The sequence below is a fragment of the Solanum pennellii genome, chromosome 9 (assembly GCF_001406875.1).
Source record: "Solanum pennellii chromosome 9, SPENNV200".
In the NCBI taxonomy this organism is placed as follows: Eukaryota; Viridiplantae; Streptophyta; class Magnoliopsida; order Solanales; family Solanaceae; genus Solanum; species Solanum pennellii.
Window position 1 is genome coordinate 44,490,485 of NC_028645.1, and position 9,085 is coordinate 44,499,569.

General features: G+C 35.3%; 1 long non-coding RNA gene across 1 annotated transcript; it reads left to right on the forward strand.

The window, feature by feature from the left end:
- Nucleotides 1–6,508: 6,508 nt before the first annotated feature.
- LOC107029803 lies at nt 6,509–8,867 on the forward strand. Its single transcript, XR_001458077.2, has 2 exons — nt 6,509–7,156; nt 8,335–8,867. It is a non-coding gene; the product is annotated as an uncharacterized LOC107029803 (long non-coding RNA).
- Nucleotides 8,868–9,085: the final 218 nt, after the last annotated feature.

A 9,085-nucleotide genomic window follows, 5' to 3' on the forward strand; every position in this document is an offset into this window, starting at 1 on the left:
CCATTTCTAGGATAATCAAATCTACATAGGTATTGCTCCCGACAAAATTCACAAGGCAAGACCTGTACACCTTCTCAACTATCACAGACTCACCCACAGGGGTAGAGACACTAATAGGCATGTCAAGCAATTCGCAATGTAAATCAAGACCAGTAGCAAATGAGGAAGATACATATGAAAATGTGGATCCAGGATCAAATAATACAGAAGTCATGCAATCACGGACCAAAAGATTACCTGTGATAACAGAATCAGATGTCTCTGCTTCAGACCTCCCCGGGAAAGCATAACAATGGGCCCTATCACCTGTCTGTCCATTGCCCCTATCATGTTGCGCTGCAGCAGTTCCAGCTTGCCCGCCACCCCGACTGATTGGGTGACCACCATTACCTTGGCCACCACGTCCTCCAGAATGGCGGCCTCTCCCATGACCACCTCTACCTCTAACCATTGGGGGTCTGTAACTCTGTTTTGGACAATACCTCCTAATATGTCCAGTCTCCCCACATCCATAACAATTTCTGGAATCAAGCATAGGTCTTCGTGAAGGTGACGAAGTCTGAGGATAACCACCAAACTCAGAAAAAGGCTGACTGGGCTACGATGGACCCTCAGCTAAAGCCTGCAGGGAAGACTGAATAGGGCGGTTTTGATAACCTCCTGAACTCTGCCCTCTGGAGTAAGAACCTCTAAACTCACTTCCCTTATGGAACTTCTTAGATGTTGACGCCATGTGAAGTCGTCTGACTTCACCCCCTCCACTTCTATCACAAAATCAACCACTTCCTGAAAGGATTNGCGAAGCACCGCACCCTTTTTCAGAACCTGAATACCAACCCTCAAGTTCTCCCCCTATTTCAAAACACAAATAACTCTCAAATATTCACTCCATTTAAAATCTTAAATGTCAACAATCCTCAAACATCCCATACCCCTGCAAAAGACACTCAAAATCCACAAAACTGTCAACCCTTACCTCCGGAAGTAACTTTTGATATTCTAGTCCAAACCACACCTTCACTATACTACCTATTCCAATCTGGACCACTACAAAGAGAAGGAGAAGGAGTGGAGGTTCAAAGAGGAGAAGACTAAGCAGATCATGAAGGAACAGATTGAGAATGTGATAAAAGAACTTGGTTACGCTTTAGAAGAGGTGAGACTGAATTATGAAAATTTATGCATTCATCCGATTTTGGACCTTCCAGAAGGATTCAAAGTGTCTAAGTTCCTCACTTTTAATAGAACAGGAAACCCTCTAGCACATCTGAAAGTTTATTGTGATCAACACGTGGGAGTGGAAAAAATGAAGCATTGCGTCTCTTCAGTCGAAGTGTAAGAGAAACTTTGGAGTGTCTTACATCACAAAAATTAAAACAATGGACTAGTTGGAATGCACTCGCAAAGGATTTTACAGAAAGATTTGGACATAACGTAGAAGTTGCCCTAGATCGCTACTACTTAGAGAAGATCAAACAAAAGTCTACAGAAAGTTATCGAGAGTAGGCTCTTTGTTGGAGAAAAGAGGCTTCAAAAGCTCAACCTCCCATGTATGAACGTGAGATCACTGAAATGTTTATTTGAACTCAAGAGTCTGAGTACTACGAAATTATTTTGTGTATGATGGGACAAAAAAATTATCAAGATAGTCAAAGTGGGAGAAGCTTTGGAAGATGGTTTCACGACTCGAAAAATCACAAACCTTACCTCATTGCGAGCTAATGAAAAAGCTACCAGAAATAGTGATATGGATACATCAAATGGAAAAGAAGAGGAGGTATCTATGGTCACAACTACCCATATGCGGTAAGCTACACTAAAGAAATATCATAACCATAATGTCAATCTGAAAAAATTTCCCCGTCCAAACTTTAGAAAGGCTCCAAAAGTATTTACATCATTAAAGGAATCTCAAACTAAACGTTATGTAAGGTTGAATCAATGGGTATGCTCTATCATATAGAATAATACCAGCAAATAATTTGGGAAAATTTTACAAGTCGGACCACATATGTGCTTATCATTCATTAGACGTTGAACACGACACAGTGAATTGTTCAACCATGAAGCACAAGATGAAAAACATGATCAATATAAATTTGATCAATATTGAGTTAAACACCAAAAGGGATAACATATTGGATGCTTAATAGTGAGTACAACACTTTTATAAATTGATTCATTTGAAGATGTACGCCATAAAGGTCAAAAAGATGTATGCCCAACATTGATCAGAATTTGCATATGAAGTTTTGCCATTTCTCTTTAGAAAATGCCTATTGAATTCTCTCTCTTTAAATTTTGTCACACATTAATTTTAATGAACTACATCTGACCTGAATTCTCAAGAATGAGATATGTAGGCGTTCTGTGTTGTCCTCGGTCACCCCTTTACTAAACATTAAATAGTTTCTTTGTACTTTGAACTAAGTTTGACCTGAATTCTCAAGAATGAGATACGTAGGCGTCCTGTGTCGTGTTCGGTCATTTCTTTATCAAAATTTCCTATTTTTCGTTAACCTTTGAGGGGGAACTAAGTTTGACCAGACTCCTGCTTCAATGGGATATGTTGGCGCCACAACGGCTCGATCATATTCCCAACATGATTTTCATTTCTCTTTATAATAGAAGTTGACACAGAATTATTGAGAGAATCTCAAAAATTCATTCGAAGATAGACTTCTTCAACAAGTCAAGATTGAAATATCAAAATGCAAATGGGTAGATTTTTTGGGTGGATCCCAACATTCCATAAGCTGACATGTTATGGAGAATAAAGTTGGAAATCATGTTGAAGTGTGCAACTGGGACTAACTTTTAAGATGATCTCAAAAATTCCATGCAAAAATGTCACTTGTTAAAAGTTTTATACTTATTATTATTGAGGCAAACTCGGATAGAATTTTGAGGAGGGGCCTCAAAATTCTAGAATTAACCTCATAATTAACAAAACATGTTACTAGGGTTAAATCTATTTCAGATCAGGACGTATTTTTTAGAAGGAGTAGGGAAACAAGATCCAATACAAATCAGTCTTTCAAACTATGAAGTTTTCTTTAAATGTAGGAACAACGAAATCACAAAAATGGCAATGTCAAAGTTGTCAAGCATGGAAAAAGACATCATATACGCCTCTCGTGGCCTCATCTACATAACTAGATAACATTCAATCTCCTTTTATCTTCATTTCATTACATTGCTGCCTCAAGTGAATTATAAACAAGTTTTGTTTATGTTGATGGAATATTGAAGACAAAAACTAACAATTCTTTCAACGTTGTGAGAAACAAAGTGTATGAGGATCTCTTGTTACAAGTCATGATCAAAGTCACAATTGGGCTCATCAAAGCCTAATCTCGATAAGCCAGATGACTTAATCAAGCTCTCCGACTTTACTTTTATTCTTTACTTCATCGTCGATACCAACGTTTAGTTTCGAGTTTTGCAGGTGATAGTATTAGTAAAATCAATATCATATGTGAAATCAACATCAAATATGAAGATGATCAAAAGTGAGACTATCGTAGAAGTGTTACAATGGAAAATCAACAAGTCAATCACATCAGAAAGATTATCGTGACGGCAATATCTTTATGACAGTCAAAGTTATCGAATTGTTGAAAGTTTTGATAACAATTGAAGATGTGATCAACAAACTTAAATTTTGTTGAGTTTGTTAGGGAAGGGAAGAGTGTCTTTAGTCTTCATGTGAATAAATTAAGTCATTCACCTCGATAATTCTGTCTTTTAAAGGGAGAATCATAGTCGCGACGTGCATGTAAGTCAATTTAGGTTTTAGTATGTTTGTGGCATAGCAACTTAGGCATACATGTTTCTTGACCATGTTTGAGTCAAAATTCCTATTTCTTAGGTATCTACCCCATAAGTGGATTATGTGTTTTGATAGTCCGATCAATGATTTTATTATATGATTTTGTTAAGTGATCCACCATATAAGTGTTTCGTACGTTTGTTTTTCTATTTCACGTTCCTATTTTTAAATTATATTGGAATATTATTGATTCATCCACCTCGTTATAGATGGACTATTATCGATTCATCCACCTTGTTATAGTTGAAGTATAATCGAGCCATCAACCTCATTACAAATGGAATATTATGGAGCATCCATCTCGTTACAGATAGAATATTATCGAGACATTCACCTCATTACAGTTGGATCTTTTATCGAGTCATCCACCTCGTTACAGTTGGACTATTATCGAGCATCCACCTCGTTACAGTTGGAATATTATCGCGCATCCACCTCGTTAGAGATGGAATATTATCGAACATCCACCTCGTTACAGTTGGACTTTTATCGAGCAATCCACCTTTTTACAAATGAAATATTATCGAGCATCCACCTCGTTACTGATGGAATATTATCGAGCCATCCACCTCGCTACAGTTTGACTATTATCAATCCATCCACCTCCTTACAGTTGGAACAATATCGAGCTATCCACCTCGTTACAGTTGGAATATGATCGAGCCATCCACCTCGTTACAGTTGGACAACCATCCACCTCGTTACAGATGGAATATTATAAGGCCTCCACCTTGTTACAGATGGAATATTATTGAGACATCCACCTTGTTACAGTTGGAATATTATCGAGCATCTACCTTGCTACTGTTTGACTATTATCGAGCATCCACCTCGTTACAAATGAAATATTATCGAGTCATCCACATGGTCACAGATGGAATATTATTGAGCATCTATCTCGTAACAATTGGAATATTATTGATACATCCACCTCATTATAGTTAAATAATTATCGAGCAATCCTCCTTGTTATAGTTTGATATTCATCTGGCCATCCACCTCGTTACAGTTGCATAATCATCAAGTCATCCACCTCTTTAAAGTTGGATAATTATTGAGCTGGCTAGTTTATTGCAGAGATCACCAATATTTGACATGTAGAAAGCAAGTAATGACATCTCCGAATTCTCAGTAAATCATAAGTTGTAACCGACATACTGCATTCAAAAGCGATATATACTAAACATATTTATGTGACATCTTTCACATCAATCGTAACTTAAAAGCACAGTAAGAGATACTTCCACTTTTCTGGTTATATTGTCTACTAACAAGTTGTTTAAGTCTTTGTCGAGAGCAACCAAGAGGATGAATTCTCAAATTAAACCACAGGTGCGGACGACATCAACAAGCACGTAGCACGACGTGGAACTTTTTCTTAGCAGCAAACTGGGAAGGAGTGTCAAACTCTTGGGACACGAGCAGAGGAGCGACTTCCACCACAACCAATAAACACCACTAGCAAAAGGCATATGGGTTTTTCTTTAGGTTCCTCGGTTTCATTTTTGCATCCGGAAATGTTGGTATCTACCGGAAGAAACTTTTCAATCCGATTGACAATGCACCAAGAGATTTGGAAATTATGTGTGTGTATGTTCTTAATTGTGGGTGTGAAGCGCGCCACATTCCTGGCTAAGAGGTTACAAGCCTCTTTTTAATACTCGAATTATTTGTCACTCTTCCAAAACCAAAGATCATCTAGTATAATAGATTTCCTTTTCAACTAATCGAATCAAACTACAAGCAGCCTGATTCCCTAAGTCAGGGGATATATATGTGAAATCAATGTTGAAAACTCGGCTGTATACCAACATTCGCTCATAAATCTTATACTCAAACATTCGGGGTCCTTCATAATTCGGTACCGGGGTGACATTTGAATTCTTTCAAAATCGTGATCTAAATTAAGAGTTTTGAACTACAAGTGGTCTGAAATTTCATATACTCTAAGATATGTAGGAAACCCACTTCCTGGATTTGGCCATAATTCCTAAAGTCCGTTCCAAATCCCTTACCTAAAGACGAATGTGTGGTCAATCAAAATTTGCTTGATCAATTTCATTTTGCTCAAATTTCTTGCATCAATCCAATTAAAATGATGGATAGTTGTTGACAACCAATTTTGACCTCCCCGATAGGAATTAATTCATGAACTTCTTAATTTCCAAGCAATTTAGAATAATTAGTTTTATAAAATTCAAATACTTTCCAAAGTCATTTTCATTAATCTTGGTCGATTTTTATAATTTATAATTAGTAAATATATTTTCATATATTTTTATAGATATAATTTGTTTATTTCATAAATATTTGAAAATCATCTCAAAAAGATTTTAATTTTAGTAAGTATTCTATTAAATTAGTTTAGTTTAAATTATTGTTATAATTTTGAATCACTAGTTTACAATTAAATTAATTATTTTATTTATGTTAAAATTAAGAAGGTCGTTAATTAATTGATATTAATTCGTATTATTTAAATTTTAGTCAAATTAACTAAGTTAAATTTAATTTAACTATTTCTCAAATTCCAAGACGTAATCCATTTCCTCTAAACCCATTAAAGGACCAAATTTTGGACCCTTTCAAACTTATCCCACCCAATTGTTATTTCCAATACCCAGCCCAAAAACAAAACATTCACTAACGCATCTAAGCATTCCCAAAAGACAACACTCCAATACAAAAAAAAAAAAACAATACAGAAACGACCCGACCCTCTTCATCTTCTTTGTGAAAAAACCAGCGACACCCAAAACAACCGTGACGCAAGCCCAATCCAATGTCGTTTTCTCCCCCTCTCCCTCATTTCCTCCGCACATGAGCAGTGCTAGGTTGAGCAATCTCCTTAATCGAGTGTCCTTACTATGAAATAGAACGAGTCTCCTCTCTTTTCTAGTTGTGAACTCGTACGATTTAAGTTGTCTTACCCCGAAATTTGAATTTTGAATTCGAATTTCAAAGTTCAAAATTCAATTTGTTTCCCCCTCAAATGAACCCTTGCATTCATCTATTTAAAGGCTTCACCCTCTTTATTCTAAAGGTTGGAGATAGTTAGAGAGAGCTGGCGAAAAAAGAATTGGAAAAAGGGTGGGAGACATTTAGTTTGGAGAAAATAGTCGAGCAGAGGATACAGAGTTAGGTAGTTGGAAAAGAAAACAAAGAGCTTGAGAAACCAAAACTTATCCTCCATAACAGAGAGATTTTTAGTTCCTTATACACGGATTTGAAATAGTTTTATTCCTCGAAGCTTGCCGAAGTTCGTCTGTTTGTGGTGGAATTGTCTCCAGTAGCTAAAATTTTTAGTTCGCTGTCCGAAAAAAGGTAATAGTCCCTCCCAACATGTACTTTGAATATGTACTATTTAGCTTAGTTTTCTTCTCTCGTTCCGATTGTTTCTGTTAAGTGTCATGCTTAGTTTTAGGTTGTTGGTTGTGCAGTTTACTTTCTTTGGTTAAGTTTTAATTACTCTTTAAACTTGATATGTCATCTTAACTTATTTGGGGAATATAGTGAATATCCATGTGTATTTTTACAAGTTGTATGATTCAAGTCTCGAAATGTTTCTTTTAGTGGCATGTCTAAAGGCCTTGGATAAGGTGTTGCTTCTATTTATTTCCATTATGCTGAGTTTTTTTTTTTTAAATTCTTAATTGTTCCAATATTGTTATGAATATATATCCAACGATCTTCTTTAGCTTTATTTTGTTCTTCTTTAATGTTATCTCCTTGATTAGTTAGAATGCAAGTCTTCAAAGAGACATATTTGTGCTTGAACTCTCTTGGTAATATATTGTGTTGTGTTATTGTACATATGGATTCCCTTACTTCTCGATTAGGATTGGTTAGTGTGACATTTCATTAGAATTCGATATCATGTAGTCTTGTCTCTATCTATGTTTTGCGGAGTATGTGCGAAATTGTGTGCGTTCCATCCATAAACTCTATTTGCTCATAATATAGCATTGGATTTTGGTTTTGTTGGTAGTTTGCTTGAATCTGTTGGAAGAAACCCTTTGAAGTATCATTTTCTTTTATCATCATATGCTTTTTTATACCATTACTTTCGGCTTATTATATGATGTATTTGAAACCACTCATGCCAAGACTTAGGTCACATGTCTTTGTTTTACCTAGCCTTTCATGGCAAGGGTAATAGTTATCTTAATGGATTTATCTCAAGTAAAGTGATGTCTTCAGTGCTGCATATAGTTTTTGTTAAATTTTAATTCATGTAGGAACAACGTAGTTATTTATTTTCACATATATTGTTTCTTGATAAGTCATATCTTTTCTTTAAACTTTCATTCATGTTGGCTGTAATTTAATTCATAAAAATGTTTATGTTTTTCCATCCACTTAAGCTAATTGATAATTATGTTACAACAATCTTCTCTTGATTTATTCTCTGATTTAATTTTGTTTTGATTCATGTGACGTCAATCCGAATCCACTTGGGACTCACCCCTTGCATAACGTCAATTTGAATTCCTCCAAGTCAGTCAGCAGAAATGAGATACAGGTTCCCGGAGTATAAACGGGATTGGAAATTAAATTTGTAGGTCTCCAAAAGCACAAAAAGGGGTTGATATATTGTTGTATACATTTATATACAGTAATAAAATACGATATACATGTGAAAATGAAAAAAATAAGGGTGAAAGAAGGAGATTCAAAGCAAATAAAATACAGGTTTCGAAAAATTGAAATGGGTTCGACGAAGTTATATGCGGAAGTATATATGCAATGTATACTAGTTTCCTTACAGAAACTGGGCCAAAAGTCTAAGAAATATCAGCAGCAAAATTTGATGCAAATGGGCACACTATCGATGTTACTACAGGTCCTTGATAAATTGGGCCCAAATATATTATTTGGATTATTTTAAGTGTTAGGACAGGGAGTGAGTCACGGCCCATCAGATTTGAGAATTTTGGCAAATTGACCCAAGTTCATTTTTCTCTCCCTTTTTCTATTTGTTTATTTATTATTGTATTGACTAACCCTTTTTGGTTTAATTTGATTAATTCCCTAAGATAGCCATTTCTCTTTTTTTTAATATATATATATATATATATATATATATATATACATGGTTTACTTAGTTTTTTCCTTTCTTTGTATTTATTAGCTTTATCAATACTTAGAATATTCTCTTTAGAATAACCCCCCCTTTTTTTGGTTTATTTCCCCCGTTAAATAATGGGTTCGAAAAATAATAATAAGTAAGAAAATGAAAAAATTAATTATCTC